The 23,584-nt window shown below is 42.5% G+C and overlaps 1 long non-coding RNA gene across 1 annotated transcript in view; it reads right to left on the minus strand.

The window, feature by feature from the left end:
- Positions 1 to 23,584, minus strand: part of LOC140064865 (uncharacterized) — an 88,413-nt gene that overhangs the window by 21,459 nt on the left and 43,370 nt on the right. The window contains exon 2 of the long non-coding RNA XR_011847821.1: positions 21,607 to 21,701. This is a non-coding gene — a long non-coding RNA (uncharacterized lncRNA). The remainder of the gene's footprint in view (positions 1 to 21,606; positions 21,702 to 23,584) is intronic.

Consider the following 23,584-nt stretch of genomic DNA (forward strand, 5'->3'; position numbering starts at 1 on the left):
GGACCCATCAGAAATAAATGGACTTCAATAGTCTTTTTGGGTGTCTGCTACATTGTACATCATTATTAAAAGCTGGTGTAGATGATACAAGAGAGGGGCGGGGGGCATTTATACATTTATCTGTTTGTTTTAGCTAGTTTTTGCCTTTTGTCTTTTTTCCGTCTGTTACTTTGGTAATTTATCAATCTCACTTTTTCTTTGTGTTAAATGCATTTTTGTATTCAGATCTCTTTTTGAGACATGTCTAAAAAATGTCACACAAATGTCTCAAGTCTTTTTTTTACATTTTCTAAGTTTTCCTTGAGAATGGTTTCCTCTGGAATTTTTTTGGCGACATTTAGCACATCTGTAATAGGAGATAAATGTGTCTTGCTGGCGCTAAACAAATTTCAATGTGTCCCCAAAAAGACGCAAAAAGTGTAATGCGCCAAAAAAGAAAAAGAAAAATAAAGATAAATGACCTTCGAGGTGTTTGCACTGATCAATCAGATCAATATTTTCCTAAAGATAAATCAGAGGAAAAAAAGAAATTTTTGTATAATCATCTAAAGAAAAATGAAAAAGATCATGATGCATCCTCATCGTAAATACAGGGTGTGTTTTTACCGTCCCCAATTTTTTTTTCATTCGTTTTTGTTCCATGTTTATTTGTTTTTGCATTTCAGATGAAAAATGATTAAGTTTCAGTGCAGAAACCGATACTGGATGCTGATCCGACCAAGGACAACATCTCCAGGAGGTTTATGTGTTCTTCTTATGTGTGTATCTGGTTTCCTCCAACACAATGGTATTTTTTAGGATTAAAAGGAAACCTACCATCTAGTTACCCAAGTAGATCCAGTGGTAGATACCACAGGGGACAGTGATATTGAATCGTATAATCAGGAGCTCCTTTAGGGAAAACACAAAGACTTTTTGTAATATGCAGATTACTCCCAAGTGCTACTGGAGGCGTCACCCTAGCCACTGTGAGATCTGGGGTCTATGCCTGTTTCTGGCCCCTAGAGCACTGCTGGGACGCCCACGTTCATGGAAATCCATTTAAAACTTGTAGTTTATTTCATAAAGTATAAAAAATCATCCACACATCACATCACGAACAAGGATATAACTTAAAAAACAATGAGTTTCGTCCTGTCACTGTCACTGCACATGTGCCAGCTTCAGACGTCGCATCCATGCAAAGGGTCATCCCAGTAGTGTTTCGGATGTATAATCCAAAGCCCCCACAGCTCGCAAAGGTTAGGGTGACGCCCCCAGTAGCACTTTAGGGTACTCTTTACTGAAGAAGCTGATAATTGTACTAATTAATATCACTGTCAGCATCTTGGGGAACCTACCACTACCACTTGGGTAACTAGATTTGATATGGTAATTTTCCTTTAAGCCAAAGTGAACAAATTCTGGATATGTCAGGACTGGGCCTTCAAAATAGTTTATTCAGAAGGGTCCGTGACGTATCAAGCCAAAGTTGCTGTCACCTTTTTGCAGTAATTTATGAGAATTTACATCTTGACATGTTATAAAGAGTCTTGGGTAAACTGATTCAACATAAAAAGCCCTGGGTAATAAGTAGAGATGAGCGGATCCAATGGTCGGGTTTGGCATTTGGAGTCAGCCACCTGACCTAGAACAGCCAATCCGGAAAATTGGTGACCCTAGCAACCAGCCATGGCAGCCAAACCCTATTGCCAAACCAGCTCATCCCTAGTTCTATGTACAACTTACACAACCACCACCGATCAACCACCACCACGATCATCGATTCTCAGCCCCACAAAATAAATTCTGCTCCCGATAACTCTCCCTCTTCAAATCAATTATTTACATGCACAATAATAGCAATCATTGTTGTAGGATAAATGTTAGATACATTTTCCCACTGATCATAGTGACTATTAAACAATATATTTTCCCACTAATGGATATGATCATTTTTGCAGCATTTTGCATGATTTACATAATATCTATTGCTACAATTGGTCATCTAACGTAATCCTTATAAAACCATATCAGGGACATATAAACTCCCAACACATTTCCATTTCATGCTCATTATTCCCTAAAGGATAAAGATTTAGCCTACAGATGCCTCTAATTCCATTTAACAGTATAATTGCCCTCATACAGACAGCTCTGTCTTGCTCATTTAGCCTCTGTCCTCCTCTTTAATCCACCCACTCCCTCGTTCCTCTGTCCATTCTTTTGCTTTTCAATGTAGCTGTCACCAGGAAACAGATGGGGACAAGATGTTTGGGTCTTGCTCAGTCTGGAGAGTCCAGTTAAAGCCTCACACGGGGGGCCGGTAGAAGTTTAACTAGCTTGTTATTGATGTGCTGGCTGGACCCTGTGAGGACAGATTGGCTCCTGTGTTGAGTACATGAATACTGAAGTTGAGAAGCAGGTGACATTATGCTGTCCTCCCCCTCATACACCCACAGAGCTGTCAGCGGCATACATCACCGCTCTATGGGTCAAGAGGAATTAATGTGCGGTTTATTACAAACCCCCCAGAGCATTGCTGCCGTCGTTTGGACACGAACAAGAAAGTCAATAGCTGATATGTAGACGTCAAAGACATTGTCACGTTATTGATGCTACAGATTACCGTGGTATTGACAAATGACGTGATGAACTTATGGCAGACTATCTATATCTGACCGCGCTGAGCTGTGGGATGATAGTGAGTAACCTGATGATGAGCGTAGACATGATGAAAAGATAATGGACCTCCGAGACCTTCAGATCCATGTGTCCTGGATACTGTTATTGGAAAGCGGTGGATACTCAAGGCTCTCGCTAATCTGAGCATTCCAGAGAAGAAAGCTAAGAAGAACGATGAGGAGTCTTCCCTGCTGAGCTCCATGTACAGCCTGCTTGAGTGATCCCCGCTAACCATAGACATGCTAATGATCGATAGTAACACATGATAAATCATCGGAGAAGATTCATCATAATCTTACAATGAGTAGTATTTATCTACTGAAAAGTCCATGACCAATAGGTTCACAGGTCATAAGGTGCGTCCTCGGACAGCTTTACTATCGTTATGAGATATGAGGAGGTACAAATTTATCTTGTTTTTGCTCTGTTCCCTTTATATATGACTTCCAGGATGACTTATAGGACAGCTATCCTCAAAATCATATTTGACCGTTGAAGGGAAATTATAGTCTCCTATTTTTCTAGATCCCTGAGGGTCCCTGTGTATATACCATCAGTGTCAGTCGTTCAACCCCACCCATGTTATTGGGGATAAATGGATTTTATGCAAAAACAAATCTATCATCAGGAATCTACATACAAAAGTAGATCTGATGGTGGGTTCTCACTTACAACCTCATCCCTAAACTGTATTTGTCATGTCCTGCTATGAAACTTTATCTATGTCATATTTGAATTACTTTAAAGTCTACTGGGGCAAGGGGTGGCCTTGTTGAGTGCCGGGAACTAAGGCTCCTCCATGGCCCAGTAGCCTTTGCTGTGCCGCCTACATATGCTTCCTCAAAGTGCTGCAAGTCCCACCTGCACCTGCCCCCAAACTGCAGTTTACGTAGAGCGCACGCGTGTATCTTCAATGCATCCGGAGCAGTGCCAAGCCAGATGAGTAGCGCTGCGAGGACGAGCAGGTACATGGAACAGTAAAGGCTACTGGATGTGGCCTTTGCTCCCGGTGCTCAGCAAGGCTACCCCATGCCCCAGAATCCTCAGAGGTAATTTGCATATAACTAAGATAATGGGGGGGATTTACTAATTGTGCCACAAGGACGACTGTCGGCATCGGAGATCAGTCTCCGTAAAGCACAGCCCGATGTATTAAAGTGGTGCATGGACTGCGCCTTAATTTTGCTCTCAGACCAATTTTTTTTTTTCTATTGTGCGCCAAAAATTGCGCCTAAAAATGCAGACAAAATACACATAAATGTGGAGGATAATGTGGAAACGTTAGGCCACGCCCACTTGTGCCAAAAAAGACGGAGGTGTCGGGATAGTCGAAAACATCTGTTCTTTCTGGCGCAAACTCATTATAAATGATCCACAACAGTTCTGTGCCAAAAACATTAAAATACCGGCATTTTTTTGGCACAGATGCGATAATACATGTGCCCCAATGTATTTCAGGGCTTTTACCAAGAGATGTTACCAGGACATGACAAACACAGTTAAGGAATGAGGGTGCAAGTAGGAATTGTCAGGCACCAGGGGTAGTGGACCCACTGGACCACAGCGGATGATGACGTAAGCCGACACCTGGGAGCGGAATATAAGTGGTACCCGGTTTTCACCAAAGCACACCGCAAAGCGGGTTGGACTTGCTGCTGGTGTGGTACAACCAGGTCGTTACACAGGCACGACTTTGTCCTCAGTGGTGGCCAAGGCGAGGTCAGGACAGGCAGCACAGGATCAGAGTCGGGACATAGAGATTGATCAGGGCAGGCAGCACGGGAACAGAGTCAATAACAGAACCGGGGTCACAACAGGAAATCATAGAGGAAACACTGGGCATCAGAAGTCCTTCCTGTAATTAGCAGTTTATATAAATCAGCTTTCTGTCCCGTATCCACTGACAGCAGAGAGATAAAGAAACCTGATACATTGTCTGATGACTTCACTCCTGGATAGTCCAGTCTCCACAGTGAGCTGAATAATCAAGGGAAATATTCTCAAAGTATAGAAAAAGTTAATCTTTAATCTTCTTATCTGTCAGAAGTGAATGGAGCTCAGAAGGCTTTAAAATACACTGCCCACTACAGGAGAAAGAGCAGAAAAAAATCCACAGAGAAGCTTCTTTATGTAACAAAGTCGATCACAAAGTTTACTTTTATTACCTTTCCTATCCATTTCAGAAATAATAAAACATTTTCATTAAAGGTTAAGTTACTTTTTAAGAGTGTGATATAAGAACCCCATTATCCTGATTGCGGGGGTTATGGCTGACAATCTAATGCATGATACCTGATATTCGATCCCGATCCATCACAGCGACCACCATTATGATAGGTCCCTACTATACATAAGATAATGAGCAATTCCTTCCATCTAGGGCCACATCTGGGTCTACATGGTCTAGAGGATAATTACCCAGCCTCCATGTCTGTAGGGGGCTCTTTCACTGTCCTCATTCTTTGGTTTTAGCACAGTGTATGATCATTGCCTTGATCATTTTTGAAGGGGATGATTGGACTAGGCATCCAATTTATCAGGGCTTCTGCACCACGCCAGGGGCATAGGATCCCTGAAATAATCACAAATGCCACTTATTGCTAGAACTTGCAATTATTTTACCTAATCCACCACTTTCATGCAAGGGTTGTGAAGCAAGGGGGGGCACAGACAGCCAGAGGGTGGGTGTGGTCAGTCACAGGGTGGGCGTGGTCAACAAGGGGCAAGGGGCGTTTTACAGTCCCGGCACCTGCGCACTCGCCGAATGCTGTGGAGCATCTTGATGTATCCGGCTGCGCCGCAGCAGCGTCGGGGCTGTCATTCTATGATAAATAACCCCCTCTATGTCCAGTAATATACATTCCATCTTCCTTTTTTTCTATAGAAAACTAAGAAAACGTTGTCACGGCTCCACCCCTTTTTCCTTGTACCAAAGAACAGCAACACAACTATTTAATCTTTTACCAATATTAAGAAATTTGAAACTATTGAAAGATATTTCTCCAGCTATTTCTCTTCAAATAAGTTTGTGTTACAACTTTACGACTTTGTTTTAGGGACTGCATTTAAAATCTGCCTCTAATACAGTGAAAACTAGGAGTTCAGTGAGAAACATGGTAATGAGATGTAATTACAAGCTTGCAAGTGATAGAGAGCACTCATGTACAACACATTGTTCTTTTGTTCCCTCTCTTAGCCGAGTTTTTATAATCACAATGGAATTTAGACAAAAGAGGAGGCGACACAATAGTCATTTCAATTGTTACCTTAGAAAGTGGGGGAGGGGGTAACAGAAAAGGTACATAAAAACCATAAGGGGTAGGTGTAAGGACTGCAATGGTATTTTGTTTAGACATATGTTTGCATTATTAACATGTAGCTATTTAATTATGCAACTTTCCTTCGCCTTGAGATAAGGTAAAAAGTAAAGTTTTCCATGTGCTCCATCATCACTGCGTCCCATGCGTCTTTATATGAATGACAGTAGTAGCCAGTCACCAATTAAAAAACAATGGCAAAAACAAACCAGAGAAGATTCGGAAGATTTGATGCCTGAAAAATGTAACATTTGTACCGAAATTTTTCGACCAGCGAATACATTGGCTTATATCAGTCACCCATCACGGACATTAAATCTTCCTGTATAAAGGAATTTTCCCCACAGTCTCCCCACGAGGAGGCAGAAATTCCTATCACAACATCTAATAACAATAATACAACAACAATAACTAATAACTATTCAGGTTCCTGACACATAAAGAGCTCACAGCTCAGCCTCCCTGACTGTATACTTCTGATATAGTGAGTATAGATGGAGAGTAGAATCCCAAAGATGGCTATGTCTAAATGGCCATGCAAATCTGTGCTGAGGCATCATGGAATTGATAGTAAAGCCAAGAGGAAGAGAAAGAAGGGAAATCTATAACAAGAAGGAATTTTATTTAAAGGAAATCTACCATCAGAATCCAACATGATAAACCAGGGACACTTACTCATATGTCCAGACACCGTGACTGTGATAATCTTCTTATATTTGTTATCTATTGCATCCTTCCTTCTAAAATCAGCCTATAAAATTATACTAATGAGCCTGAAGGGCTCTGGGAGGTGTTACCAGAGCCCCTCCATGCAGTAGCTTCCCTCAGCACTTCCCCCTCCCTCTACCTGCTTCCTTTAAGTAGTAAATATCCTTCACTGCAAGAAGTAAGTGCGGAGGGGGGGGGGGGGGTTACATTATGTTTCCTCTTGGGCTTTTCTTTAAGACTTTCCCAGGCCCTTTCATAACATCTTAGTCGGGATAAGAGGTATAATATTTGTGTTACTCGCATTCCCATTTGTGACCATGGTTTTTATGAAATTAAAGTACACTACTATTATGATATAGGATACTGTGGGCTGCGGATCTATTGCAGCTCTGCCGTAAAGCACTGACATGATGCTGTGAGCACTTTACACTTTAGTTCAGAGGTTCACAGGATCATGTGACCTCATTACAGTGATGTAAGTTCTGTTCATATGAGCCATGATCAGGCGCAAAAAAAGCAGACTCTACTTCCACGTCTCATCAATCGAGTCAATGGAGAAGGTCGTAAGGATGAAAACACATATACCAAATATTACCAGCTAGTAATAGATGTTCCAAGTCATTCTGGAGGTGTTTGCTGAAATTGAGTATTCCAGCTATTATCTATACATCTACAACTTATAGGCAGGCTGGTAGTTGCTAATAGCAGCCATGTTAGAGCTGTTAGGGGGAGCCATGAACCCTCCAGGATGTTTCTAGAACGTGGAACTTGTAATTGCAGCTGTATATACTGCCTGGCAATGCAACAGTTAACTGGTGTATGTAATGACACCAGTGTCTGTTATGAAAGCTGGAAGGTGATTGGAGAGGTGCTACCACCTGACCAGGGGGAGTATAAAATCCCCTGCTGGGTGTGAGCACACGGTTCAGTCTTCAGGTTCAGTACTGGCACATGGTCTGATCCCAAGGAGAGTGAGCAGCACATCTTCAGTGCTGCCACAGCCATTAATCCCAGGAACTACTAGTGCCTCAGGCCTACTGCCTGGCACCCAGGGCAAGTCATGAGACTTAAGCCCAGAACTGCAGCTTCCACCACTTGGACTCAGTTCCATCTGCACCAGCCCAGTCTGCATCTACTATCAGGCTGCGTGCACCTTTCCTGCGGACCGGCTCTCCATGACTTTTCCAGCATAAAGAATCTGCTGTTACCCATTTTGGCCATTGACTGCTGTTCAATAAAGAACTGTTAGTTGATTTGCACAACGTTGCCTCCGTCTGATCCCTGGATACGGCTGTCTACCACCACGGGCTCCCCATCCATTACCCAGGAACCTATCTTACAGACACTCAGAGGTTGCCCCAGGGAGAACCAGTACAACAGCCTCTCCCTCGATATTTCTTGCACACACCACCTGCTGGAGACCTGCCAGGCTGTAGGACAGCCCTCCGCTCCCCACACCAAGCACCGTGACATCAGCGCGCCCTAGGTCGCAACCACCAGCCACTCCGGTATTCTGGGCCCTGGCTGCCTCCAGGCCCCAAGAAAAGGCTAGGCCCCAGTGGGGGATGTTGCACTTCTTTCGTGGGAACACCCTACTATAAAACAGTGTAAAACAGCCAGGGTGCTGAGTGTGGCACCCGCATTGATGACCTATTGAAAACACCTTAAAGTCTAAGCATACAGGGTGTTCTGAGGGCATCATTGATACCATGAGGTGATTCCTAAAAACAGATCAGTTCTGCTTTTTCTTGAAGAGAAAGTCATCATAACAAAGAATTGTGATCATTTTACTTTTGGGGGGTTTCGCAATCAGTGTTTTCTGAGGAATGATCTGACTCAGGTCATGTCCTTTGCTATACTTGTTACCCGGAATATCATGTATCATCCGATTCTACATTAATATGTAACAGAAACAACTTGGAAACTCTTCAATATGATTCAGAAATAAAGTATCATTGATGTAACAAACTGCATTCTAAGCTGATGGAGAGCTCGGCACCGGCTGCTGGGGGCAATTCTCAAATATGGGGGTGGATTTAGATGCAGGGGTGGATTTGACTTTTTGGGGGGCTTAAACAAAGTTATATCATGGGGCCCCCAAATGCAAACTTCCACTCCTGGCTAACCAGAGAGGAAGGAACCAAGAGCAAGGTGGGACAGGGGGAGAGCGGTGTCAGGCAATGCTGCATCACCCCAAAGGGGGAAAGGGAAGGACGAGGGTCTTCATCCCCCTCCTCCCTCTCTCTGGGACACCACTGATATCACTGTATACACAGATATGGGCCAGAACAGAGGAGTGTTTCCGGGGCAGGTTACATTATCCCACTGAGACGATTAGTGATAGTGATTATCGTCCATGTGCAGTGATATCACTGTCTCTCCGTGATTTCTGTGGAATCAGTGACTGGTTAATATGACTTATGATGACTTTTCACTTTCCCATGAAAGACATTTCTGGTAGATTTACTGAATATGCCGTAAATGTCTGGTAGTTAAGAGTCCCCCACTGATACCCTCATCTATATCTAAAATCCCACAGCTTTATTGAGATGTTACTGTTTTTCATATACCTGCGATATTTAATATCAATGTCTACTTCTGTTCAGTGACATCATTGTAAGAATTATCCCTATACTGTGACATCACTGTGTGTATTATCCCTGTACTGTGACATCACTGTGTGTATTATCCCTGTACTGTGACATCACTGTGTGTATTATCCTTGTACTGTGACATCACTGTGTGTATTATCCCTGTACTGTGACATCACTGTGTGTATTATCCCTGTACTGTGACATCACTGTGTGTATTATCCCTGTACTGTGACATCACTGTGTGTATTATCCCTGTACTGTGACATCACTGTGTGTATTATCCCTGTACTGTGACATCACTGTTTGTATTTTCTCTGCACTGTGACATCACTGTGTGTATTATCCCTGTACTGTGACATCGCTTTGTGTATTATCTCTGTACTGTGACTTCACTGTGTGTATTATCCCTGTACTGTGACATCACTGTGGGTATTATTTCTGTACTGTGACATCACTCTGTGTATTATCCCTGTACTGTGACATCACTCTGTGTATTATTCCTGTACTGTGACATCACTGTGTGTATTATCCCTGTACTGTGACATCACTCTGTGTATTATCCCTGTACTGTGACACCACTGTGGGTATTATTTCTGTACTGTGACATCACTGTGTGTATTATCCCTGTACTGTGACATCACTGTGTGCATTATCCCTGTACTGTGACATCACTGTGTGTATTATCCCTGTACTGTGACATCACTCTGTGTATTATCTCTGTACAGTGACATCACTGTGTGTATTATCCCTGTACTGTGACATCACTGTGTGTATTATCTCTGTACTGTGACATCACTGTGTGTATTATCCATGTACTGTGACATCACTGTGTGTGTTATCCCTGTACTGTGACATCACTGTGCGTATTATCCCTTTACTGTGACATCACTCTGTGTATTATCCCTGTACTGTGACATCACTCTGTGTATTATTCCTGTACTGTGACATCACTGTGCGTATTATCCCTGTACTGTGACATCACTGTGTGTATTATCCCTATACTGTGACATCACTGTATGTATTATCCCTGTACTGTGACATCACTGTGTGTATTATCTCTGTACTGTGACATCAATGTGTGTATTATTTCTGTACTGTGACATCACTGTGTGTATTATCCCTGTACTGTGACATCACTGTGTGTATTATCTCTGTACTGTGACATCACTGTGTGTATTATCCCTGTACTGTGACATCACTGTGTATCATCCCTGTACTGTGACATCACTGTGTGTATTATCCCTGTACTGTGACATCACTGTGTGTATTATCCCTGTACTGTGACATCACTGTGTGTATTATCCCTGTAATGTGACATCACTGTGTGTATTATCCTTGTACTGTCACATCACTGTGTGTATTATCCCTGTACTGTGACATCACTGTGTGTATTATCCCTGTACTGTGACATCACTGTGTGTATTATCTCTGTACTGTGACATCACTGTGTGTATTATCCATGTACTGTGACATCACTGTGTGTGTTATCCCTGTACTGTGACATCACTGTGTGTATCATCCCTGTACTGTGACATCACTGTGTGTATCATCCCTGTACTGTGACATCACTGTGTGTATTATCCCTGTACTGTGACATCACTGTGTGTATTATCCCTGTACTGTGACATCACTGTTTGTATTTTCTCTGCACTGTGACATCACTGTGTGTATTATCCCTGTACTGTGACATCACTGTGTGTATTATCCCTGTACTGTGACATCACTGTTTGTATTTTCTCTGCACTGTGACATCACTGTGTGTATTATCCCTGTCCTGTGACATCACTGTGTGTATTATCCCTGTCCTGTGACATCACTGTGTGTATTATCCCTGTACTGTGACATCGCTGTGTGTATTATCTCTGTACTGTGACTTCACTGTGTGTATTATCCCTGTACTGTGACATCACTGTGGGTATTATTTCTGTACTGTGACATCACTCTGTGTATTATCCCTGTACTGTGACATCACTCTGTGTATTATTCCTGTACTGTGACATCACTGTGTGTATTATCCCTGTACTGTGACATCACTGTGTGTATTATCCCTGTACTGTGACATCACTGTGGGTATTATTTCTGTACTGTGACATCACTGTGTGTATTATCCCTGTACTGTGACATCACTGTGTGCATTATCCCTGTACTGTGACATCACTGTGTGTATTATCCCTGTACTGTGACATCACTCTGTGTATTATCTCTGTACAGTGACATCGCTGTGCGTATTATTCCTGTACTGTGACATCACTGTGCGTATTATCCCTTTACTGTGACATCACTCTGTGTATTATCCCTGTACTGTGACATCACTCTGTGTATTATTCCTGTACTGTGACATCACTGTGCGTATTATACCTGTATTGTGACATCACTCTGTGTATTATTCCTGTACTGTGACATCACTGTGCGTATTATCCCTGTATTGTGACATCACTGTGTGTATTATCCCTATACTGTGACATCACTGTATGTATTATCCCTGTACTGTGACATCACTGTGTGTATTATCTCTGTACTGTGACATCAATGTGTGTATTATTTCTGTACTGTGACATCACTGTGTGTATTATCTCCTGTACTGTGACTTCACTGTGTGTATTATCCCTGTACTGTGACATCACTGTGTGTATTATCTCTGTACTGTGACATCACTGTGTATTATCCCTGTACTGTGACATCACTGTGTGTATTATCTCTGTACTGTGACATCACTGTGTGTATTATCCCTGTACTGTGACATCACTGTGTGTATTATCCCTGTACTGTGACATCACTGTGTGTATTATCCCTGTACTGTGACATCACTGTGTGTATTATCCCTGTACTGTGACATCACTGTGTGTATTATCTCTGTAAAGTTCATTGTAGTTACAATGGGGACTCTTGCCACTATTCTGTTGGCATTTCAGCTGTGACATTTTAACACTCAGATCTATAAGTAAAGCCCTGCTTTCTTCAGCCTATGCCTTGTCAAATATTTCTATAGGGGCCCCATGATAGTGGAGAGCATTGCTTGTTCCAACTCTGGTATCTGTCAGTATAATGCATTGTATTGACTATAAAAACATATTTTACATAGTATCTGCACTAAGGATCACCACTAGTCACTTGTATAAAGTTAAATATCTGTTATAGTAAGTGCACGTGCCCAACACTGCGGTTGTTGACCCTGCGTTGGCCATTACTTCAGAAGCGATAACACAGCCCCATGTATTTCTATGGTCTCTTAGAGCAACATTTTTGGGTTTTGCACGGCTGTGACAAATATTTAACAGGGGATTGTCTTGCACACGATCGGATTTTGGCACAGCTGCGCCGGCTTCCGTACAACACAAATTGGAGGCGTGCCGACAGACGATTCGGACTGAGCGCGGGATTTAACTTATAAATTGTGTCGCAAGATCTAGCGCTAACATGCACCAGGAAGAAGAAGGTGGACTCTGTCGGACCTGAGCGGGGAAGCGACACATGCAGGATATCGGGCGCACGATCTTAGTGAATCGCAGCACAATGCATGATCGTCAGACAATGCACTTTATGTGAACTCCTCAGGACGGGTAAGTAAATGAGCCCCAATATCCGATATTCTTACTCACCCCACAGAATATATGGATAATGGAAATAATCAAATAAAACTCTTCAAACTCTGGGAGTATCACAGGTAATGAAGAAGCAATAAAAAAGACAGAAGCATTTAATTTCCTATTCGTTTTCTAACTAAATCCGGGGAACTTGTGATGTGACATAAATATAGTTTGTTTAAGGACCAAACAGCATCATTTATCTTTCCAGATGTCAGCTCTCAAAATGTTACCCGCTCTCACTGTCACACTAAATGCCAGGAATTGGCTGGGATGCCCGGGAAGAAACAGGAATAATTAGCTGTGCTAGTCCTTCCGAGATGGCTAATTAATGTGCGGGGCTGTCACATGGAGGAGAAGGGTTAACCCTTAGGGCCCTGGGAGGAATTTCTTCACCTTTTTTTTTAGCAATACATTTGGTTTTAAAGATTTAAAGTCATTTAGTTTGCTGTTTTATGACCCATACTGTTCAACCATATGTACCCATATATACATAAATCTGGTGTCACCAAAAGTACCTTTGTCTATATCTGTTTATCTATTTCTATCTATTTCTTTATCTCGTGTCATCATATGTACCCATAGCTATGATGGCATTACCATATGTACCTATACCTGGTGTCACCATATATACCAATCTCTATATAAGGTGTCAACATATATGCCCATATTAGGTGTCACCATATGTATTCATATCTATATCAGGTGTCACCATATGTATTCATATCTATATCTGGTGTCACCATATGTATTCATATCTATATCTGGTGTCACCATATGTATTCATATCTATATCTGGTGTCACCATATGTATTCATATCTATATCTGGTGTCACCATATGTATTCATATCTATAACAGGTGTCACCATATGTATTCATATCTATAACAGGTGTCACCATATGTATTCATATCTATATCTGGTGTCACCATATGTATTCATATCTATATCTGGTGTCACCATATGTATTCATATCTATATCTGGTGTCACCATATGTATTCATATCTATATCTGGTGTCACCATATGTATTCATATCTATAACAGGTGTCACCATATGTATTCATATCTATATCAGGTGTCACCATATGTATTCATATCTATATCTGGTGTCACCATATGTATTCATATCTATATCTGGTGTCACCATATGTATTCATATCTATATCTGGTGTCAACAAATATAGCAAACAGGTCCATATCTGCATTTACTCCTATTTACTAATTGTAATGTAGACACCATGGGACATGCACCGGATCTATCAGGAGGCCCAACCGATGAAAAGGGCAGAGAAGTCGCAATTCCCAGCTCTTGGTCGGGATTTGCAACTAAGTCCCGGGTTGTAGGCCTGTTTTCAGCCATGATAAATGTGGCCCTTATTACAGCCCAAGTAACCAAAACGCCAATTTTTATGCCATTTGTTTCTTCTTTCCGGTACAAATGGATGAAAACTTATACAGTCCATGTATTAGAGCTGGGGGACACAGCTTTTTCAGAATCCTGAATTCTTTAAAGGGAACCTACCACCACGAATCTACCTATAAAGGTAGATCGGGTGGTAGGTGGATCAATAGGACGTCTGCGCGCCCTCGTCCGACGAATCTGCTGTCTGCAGCTCCGGCTGTGCAGCTCCGGCTTCGGAGAAGTGACCGTGCAGGCGCGGGCTCCTCGTAGCTGCGCGCCGAAGATTTTCGGTAGGAGGAGAAAAGAGGCTACCGGGGCGCGGAGTAGCCGCCTCATGTAACCTCAGATGCGGCTACTCCCCGCCCCAGTAGCCGCATAAGGAAATTTGAATATAAAGATAATGAAAGTTATCGAAACCGTGTGTGGACGTGAGGATTAGCCCTTAAAAGGGCTATCCTCACGTCCTATTGATCCACCTACCACCCGATCTACCTTTATAGGTAGATTTGTGGTGGTAGGTGCCCTTTAAATATGTATCTCAGGATTCAGACAAGAAGGGTTATAACTAGAGATGAGCGCACCCATTCAGAACCTGAAAACTCTGTTCAGGTTCGGGTATCGAACCCAAACTCACACCCCAAACGGTAACATCCATGATCAGTGTCAGCACCGATACCCTTACATTCCACTAGGCACCATTTTCCCAAGAATCGTCGCTCCCACAATTCTCTTCCTGATATGTTGGCCGATTTCTTTAGGGTACGGTCACATGTTGCAATTAAAACTGCATCGCAATCAGTTTTGAGGTGGTTTTGAGTGCAGTTATGTTAACTTCACATGTGAATAGGGGCAGCACGGTGGCTCAGTGGTAAGCACTACAGCCTTGCAGTGCTGGGGTCCTGGACTCAAGTCCCATCCAGATCAACATCTGCAAAGAGTTTGTATGTTCTTTCTGTGTTTGCGTGGGCTTCTTCTGGGTCCTCTGGTTTCCTTCCACACTCCAAAACATACTGGTAGGTTGATTAGATTGTGAGCCCCATGGGGACAGGGACCTTTGGCAAGTTCTGTGCATCGCTGCAGAATCTGTAGGCGCTATATAAATAAAGAATTATTATTATTAAAGACATGAACTGGACAGGTGAATTTGATTTTGATCGGGAAACATGTTCAGTAAGTAAGAAACTGTTAAAATAAGAAACTACACCTAAAAACGACTCAAAACTGATGGGTTTTATTGATGCGGTTTTAACTTCAATGTGTGGACGCACCCTCAGGCGTTTTGTATACGTCAAATAGCACGTGGAAAGGTTTATTCTGATTTAATTTCAGTGAGGAAAACATGCACTCTCTTTATATAGTGGACCAGATGTATCACAGTTGAGGCGCTTTAGTTTCGTTTTTGCACCTATATGAGGCGCATTGTTGCGTCAGAATTATCAAAAGCTACAACCATCTCAGACGAGTTGAGTTCAAGCCTCTTATTAATCACTTGTGGGTCACAGGATGATTTTGCGACTGCATTTTATTTTAGGTGCAATGTTAGAACCGGGCACTTACATGTGATCCTGCTACAAGCTCCTCTCTGCTTCTCTCCCGCAACCCAGGATGAGAATAACCCTCACCCAGATGAGAAGCACCCAGGTGTGTGACACCCAGCACCCAGTGACCTCCTCAGCAGTGGCTTCTCCTGGAGGGGATCCCTCAGTGCCGATCTTCTGTTGCCCCCCTGTAATTCTGGCCAGTATCCTCCACAGACACCAGTGTGGTCATCCTGCTACACAGGACACTTCTCTTCTATTCTGCTACATGGGGACACTTCTCTGTACTGTCTCCCCCCCCCCCTCACTTCTCTTCTATTCTGCTACATGGGGACACTTCTCTGTACTGTCTCTCCCCCACTCACTTCTCTTCTATGCTGTTACACGGGACACTTCTCTGTAGTTTTTTGATAAATCGCCCCATAGTCTGACATAAGAGCGAGAGAGACAAAATATAAGTTGTCAAGATAAGAAATTTGCAGCATGTGAGGATCAAATGGATTTATTCAAACAGCCACATAGATAGATAGATAGATAGATAGATAGATAGATATGAGATAGATAGATAGATAGATAGATAGGAGATAGATAGATAGATAGATAGATGGATAGATATTGCAATCTATATATATATATATGTAAAGATATATATATGTAAAGAATTAGAGTGTATGGACAGTATATACAATATATAGGTATGTATGTGTATGTAATTTCCACATAACAGTGTTTTCTTTCTCCTTCCACCATAAATCTGGTGCCGTTTGCTCCACAGACATTGACAAATAGCCAAGACTGCCAGGAATCACCCAGCATTCCCCTCTCTGCAGATCAGGTTCATTTCGTAAAAATTAGTTGGGAAATGGGAAAAAAAGAAAGAAATTAAAAGAAGGTTCTATGATGCGCAGTCTATTAACGCTCCATTATTTCCCCCAGAACGTGATAAATGGCCCTGGAGAGACCAGTGGGCTCGGCCCCCAGAGTTCCCGCTTCATCCCCCCCTCCGTCCCCTGGTGATTGATTGGAGGGAGGGTGGATGCTGAGTGGAGCTGGATGAAGACTGATGTTTCCTCCACTTAACACCCCTTCCAAAAAGTTTCTATTACCAAGGCGAGGATGCTAAGCATGTAGTGTGCCCGCTCGCATGTACCCGGCTCCATACAATCTACATTCATAATTAGGTCAGAGAACTGTACAGATAAATTAACCTGTCATATATGTTGTAGGCTCCGCATTTGTCATATGGAATCCCCTGATTTTATCCTTTATACAAGAAAACAAGATTTTGCTCTGCTTACACATATCCATATGTACCGTACATAAGGTATATGGTAGAGTAGATGATCTGGAGATGGATAAAGCAACGTGACCGCTCACATGTCCTCACATCTGGAGATCTTTAGGGAATATTGGTGTACATATGGGAAGGATGTATGAATGTAATTGTATTCTACTTCTATGGGTGTGATACATAGCATCAACAACTAAAGAGCACCCTAACATGTGATTAGGTGCCCCATAAGGACTAAATCAGGAATATTTGGATTCTGTACTAACAAAGAGTACTAGGAAGTAGAGTTTGGGGGGCACTGGTAAGAAGTGAGAGAAAAGAAAAATGGGCCATGGAGAAAGATAGCCCTTAGCTTGGCCCCCAACGCCTTGTACTACTATTTCCCTAATGGCGGACACAGATTCTGGAACTGATGGGGTCTCAAAATGATTGTGAATCCCCCTAAGAGTTGTATCGGACAAATCACTCTTGTCCAAGTTTTGTGTCTTGATGATGCAGTTAAAAGAATGAGACAGAGATAGCATAGGAACCACAAACCAAACACACTCTCTGCAACATTCAACCCCATCTGAGCTTCAGCTGCTGAAAAATTGGCAACAGGGCTACTCACCATGAGCCAATAAAAACTCTGATGGTAGAACCACCTATTCCTCTAGGTGTAGAGGATGCCCCCTGTCTATGGTGATGGTAGAACCTCCTCTCCTCTAGGTGTAGAGGATGTCCCCTGTCTATGGTGATGGTAGAACCTCCTCTCCTCTAGGTGTAGAGGATGCCCCCTGTCTATGGTGATGGTAGAACCTCCTCTCCTCTAGGTGTAGAGAATGTCCCCTGTCTATGGTGATGGTAGAGCCTCCTCTCCTCTAGGTGTAGAGGATGCCCCCTGTCTATGGTGATGGTAAAGCCTCTTCTCCTCTAGGTGTAGAAGATGCCCCCCGTCTATGGTGATGGTAGAACCACCTCTCCTCTAGGTGTAGAGGATGCCTCCTGTCTATGGTGGTGGTAGAACCGCCTCTCCTCTAGGTGTAGAGGATGCCCCCTGTCTATGGTGATGGTAGACCCTCATCTCCTCTAGGTGTAGAGGATGCCCTCTGTCTATGGTGATGGTAGAACCTCCTCTCCTCTAGGTGTAGAGGATGCCCCCTGTCTATGGTGATGGTAGAACCTCCTCTCCTCTAGGTGTAGAGGATGCCCCCCTTTCTATGGTGATGGTAGAACCTCCTCTCCTCTAGGTGTAGAGGATGTCCCCTGTCTATGGTGATGGTAGAACCTCCTCTCCTCTCGGTGTAGAGGATGCCCCCTGTCTATGATGATGGTAGAACTGCCTCTCCTTTAGGTGTAGAGGATGCCCCCTGTCTATGGTGATGGTAGAACCTTCTCTCCTCTAGGTGTAGAGGATGCCCCCTGTCTATGATGATGGTAGAACTGCCTCTCCTTTAGGTGTAGAGGATACCCCCTGTCTATGGTGATGGTAGAACCTCCTCTCCTCTAGGTGTAGAGGATGCCCCCTGTCTATGGTGATGGTAGAACCACCTCTCCTCTAGGTGTAGAGGATGCCCCCTGTCTATGGTGATGGTAGAACCACCTCTCCTCTAGGTGTAGAGGATGTCCCCTGTCTATGGTGATGGTAGAACCACCTCTCCTCTAGGTGTAGAGGATGCCTCCTGTCTATGGTGATGATAGAACCGCCTCTCCTTTAGGTTAGAGGAAGCCCCCTGTCTATGGTGATGGTAGAACCGCCTCTCCTTTAGGTTAGAGGAAGCCCCCTGTCTATCGTGATGGTAGAACCTCCTCTCCTCTAGGTGTAGAGGATGCCCCCTGTCTATGGTGATGGTAGAGCTGCCTCTCCTTTAGGTGTAGAGGATGCCCCCTGCTACGTTGTCATTTTTTTGTGCTGAACCACTCATCCCTTGGTAGAAAGAGAATAGTCCCAGTCCTTAGTGTCTGCAGTTAGGGAACAGAGCTTGAAGAAGAAGACTGCCAGTCTATCTGTACAACCAGAAGAAGAGGCTGTGACGTTGATATGGGGATTTAAGAAGTCAGCATTTGATTGGATTTTATTGCTTTGTACCTATATTTCTTCAGTAAAGAAGGAAACGGCGCTAAGTGAACCCAGCATAGTTTTAGGGCCACCCTGAGCACAGCACACCTCGCTCAGAAACAGCTAAATTCATAAAACTCCACAAAATATGTCACAAATTTTCCACATTTTCCAATTTTTGGAATGGTCTTTACAAACGGTAGGCAGCCATATTATTTTCAATTCATTTCCTAAATGACCACTTCCAATGAGTACCATAGGCGTCGGTAGGTACCATATTATGGACATATCTATGAGGCCTTGTATTACACAATGGATCATGTTATATTTCTATAAAATATTATATGATCTACAATGACCTAAAATGTTGAGAATTAAGCAAATTGCTCCGAATCACAAAAAAATTCATAAATAACCATAAAAAAAATTAAACAAATATATTATTAGTACTAATAATGAAACTCTGAAGCACAAGAAGCCCCATCACCTCAATTGCGTTCAATGTTCTTTATTTTGTCTTGGTCATTTCATTGCAATGAGGTACGGCCAAGAATATTATAATCAGGGATGTGAGCGCCGCTTATCCCCCCCTTGTACCATCAGATATGCCACAATTTATCTGAGATGTACTGTGTTGCTGTGTGAATTTGGGAAAAGGAGCTGGAGTTTGTAAGTTAATAATTAGAGGAGAGGGAAGAATTTGGGGGGGAATCACAGACCTCCAGTTTGGGGGCAGCTTGGGACAAGCGATGGAAAAGTGCTGTGCTTGTATTTTCTATTTCCAAAATGACACAAAGGGAAGAGAGAGCCAGGTGCTTTAAGAATAAGGCGACGATGTGCGCAAATAAAGCATCACATAGGCACTCGAAACAAAGGGAGTTTTAACCCCTTCTACAAAGAGAGGAAGCAGGACAGGGACGCGGAGACACTGGTTGGCGTAAACTGATTATTGGGACAATTAGATTCTGTATCCAGATAAAGACATAGATGACCATTGCTTTCTGTTGTTTATGAAGTGCCAACATATTTCGTAGCGCTGTACAATGATTGCTATCCTTGTCCCTTATCAGGTTTACAATCTAATGGCTATATCTCAGGTATAGACACTGGGAACAATTCTCATTCAGATGTTTTCTATGGTCGGATTCATGTCTACACTGCAAGGTAAGAGAGAAAATAACATACTCCATCTTGTCTTGGAGGACATGTAAGAGGCCGATCCATAGGGTCCCTCACCCCACCCTTTTATGTTATTCACAAATCGGTCTTTCTCCGAAAACAGGACCTAACCTAACTAACTAACCTAAATAAGCCCTAGCGCATGATCTTTCAGCTTTTTCGGAGTAGGGTTGAAATATAAGCCCTAGCTTAAAAAAAGGCTATATCTTCTAAACAGTGTTATCTAGAAATATAGCTCTGGTGTAATTAAAAAAAATTGCTTAATTGTGTTTCTGTGTTGGATTGTGCTTCTAGTTGCCCCAGAACCAGGTATATCCACAGGAGTGCGATATACAGATCCCGTTCCCGACTATCATTTTAACTGTTGAAATCACAGTTCGCGTGCAACTTAGAAACGCATCCCTGTGCGATATTAAAGATTCTTTAAAATGACACGAGAACTGTGCAGCATAGAGAAAGAGGAGGAGAAGAAGGGAACTGACAAATGTAATGGTAACAGAAGAAGCTACGTGTAGAAGAGAGGCTAATTTAAGGAATTTCCCCTACTGGACATGAAAAATTGGGTCCAATGATTCTAAAGTCAATAGAGTCACCAGAAATCCACAATGGAACTGAGGGTTTGGGGAATTATTATGACACTCCAGAAGATGATGATATGATTATGAGGGGGTTTATCGTGGCTTGCATGCCTGAATACTGGAGTACAAGCCATGATTTAGTCGCAATAAACAGCGACGGGAAGACGGGAATTGCATCTACTCTTGGGTGCAGGGCCCTCACTCCTATTGTTCCATATGACTGTTTGTTCTGTGTAATGTCTTATGTTATTTGTATATGTCCCTTATGATTTGTAAATAATTATATTAATAAAGATTATTGTTACTGTATCATTATTACTCTGCCTTCTTTGCTGGTTGCGCTGGGAGAGGGGCCGGTGCCAAACCACGAAGAGGCATAGGCACTAGCTATAGCCTGCGACAGGTTTGGATTCTACAAGGGGCCGGCACTGACATAGAACTAAGCTGAGCAGAATTTGTGCCCACACCGCTGGATTTTTATCAGCAGACCCGTATGTGGGGGTTTCATTAACGTTTCATTAAATGTTAATTTTTTTTTTATCAAGGATGAATGTAGAATTTTGTTCATAGAAACTTTAATAATATTACACCTTGTCTTATTTTTGGGATAGGACAGTATATACAGCCTGGCCCATATTGGAGGGATCTCATTTATTAACATATTTTCCTACCTGACTGTAAAAAAATAGGCAAAAACTTCTGACCACCTACCTACAGAAGTCATCCATCCACAATGTATCCGGTGAAGATCTCTAGCAATAGGACAGGACAGGAAACTTCCTCCAATCCATCTTCCAGCAGCGGCTCTGTTAAAATTTACACAGTAAGAATCACAAGTAGCAATAAAAATGTTAAAGAGAGAATCTAAAAATAGTAGTATGAGGAAACGGATTGTAGGAGATCAGTGAGCCGACAATGGAGACAGGTGGCACTGCTTTGTGGATGCAGGACAGTCGGTGACATGAGAGACAAGAGATGACTTCCTAAACATGTAGGGACATTCTGTGCTGGGTTATACAGTAACCGCATCACATCCACACTGGACTAGTCTCTATCCATCACTCCCCTGGCTTCCTCATCACTCACATTGGCCACTCACATTGATCATTCTGAAAATCTGAAGCCCGTGTCACATTATCCACGCATCAAAGTGTTAAATCTGCCTCTTATTTCCATTCAGTATCATATAAATATAGAAGGGAAACTCATTGCCTGGGAATTCTTTAGCCCTCGTTTATACATCGTCTTTGTGACGTCCCTGCTGTCATAATCGATTTTTTTTTTAATTTTTATTTCCCAAAAATTTCAGCATTAAGAAAACCAATAATAGCTGTCAGGCAGAATACAGTTACTCCTTCTAACACCTCCATACACTGGTATGCCGAGCATGCATGTGTTTTCATTAGAGAGAGGGGAGGGAGCCCCTGCCTGAGATCTCTGTGGTTATCCTTCTGGTTCGGCATTTAATTCCACAGGCTCATCCTTCTTTATCCCAACATATCCACATAGACTATCTCTCCTCCATAATGGGGAATCTTTTCTCTTAGGTGCATGAGGACCTTTAGTCTTTAAATAGGACTTGTGAGGGCTAGAAATTTGTAAATGGAAGTAGTAATTAGGGATGAGCGAATCCAAACCCGCATATAATCCCCACGTAATCCGGACCCAAATTTGGGTTTCACCAAGAAGTTTGGCATTCCAACTCAACCCCCTGTGGATAACACCCACAATGCCAGTACTAGGTGTTAATGGTGGGGGTGAGCATTCACGTTTAGTTATCCAAACCCAAACTTTCAAGATCGGGCTTTGGCTGAATTCAGCTAACACAAACCTGAAATGGTCAGCACATCCCTATTAATGACCTCTAATTTGGAATCATCACTGTTAGAACAGTTCATGAAAAGTTTTGCCACTGGATTCTATCATATGACCGAAAGGTCCTTCAAAACCTCCATTGCTACCAGTTATCTCACTCTACTTTCGGGTCTGTTTAAAATGGTTTTGTGGCTTTTATTTAAATTTGTAAACTGTGGTAGGCAGAGTAAAACTAAGGTTGTAACCCTTTGACATCAAGAACCATGGTGGCACATTCTAAAAATTAGATTGTTACATCTTTATAGAAAAATCCTGTAAGCCCCCATGGCTGACACACCATTGGGCACCATCACTCTGCCAACTCTTCTCTTCATTTACCATAAATTGTATCCACTAGGATCTATTTTACTCTAACCGGAATGTAACAGGTCCACCAGATCTATGTATGTAACCAGTTGAAATAGTGAAGCATGTCTGTCAAGTGAAGTGGACCACCCACACAAGTTCCTTAAGTGTATATATGTCAAGTGACCAAAGGCAAAAAATTATGAAAGTGTCGCTTTTGGAGCCCAATGATGAATGTCATCATGTAGATCCATGCATTTAGTAGCAGAGAGAAGAAAGATATATATTTTGGAGTGGTAGTTAGATTTGTAGGCACACAAAACGTGCCACCGTAGACATAATCCTTGTTGGACACTTCTTCAGATGTTGAACTAGTAGTGGATTAGTAGCAGCAGAGTTATGTTTGGAAGCAGAGTCGAAGTGGTTGCATCTGTGATGAGACGCCAAGAGATAAAATGATCCTACTCAAAGGGCTGATCTCCTAATAGTACTGGATAGCAATATTAGGATTTCTAATCATAGAGACAAT

The sequence above is a fragment of the Engystomops pustulosus genome, chromosome 6, assembly GCF_040894005.1.
Source record: "Engystomops pustulosus chromosome 6, aEngPut4.maternal, whole genome shotgun sequence".
Taxonomy (NCBI): Eukaryota; Metazoa; Chordata; class Amphibia; order Anura; family Leptodactylidae; genus Engystomops; species Engystomops pustulosus.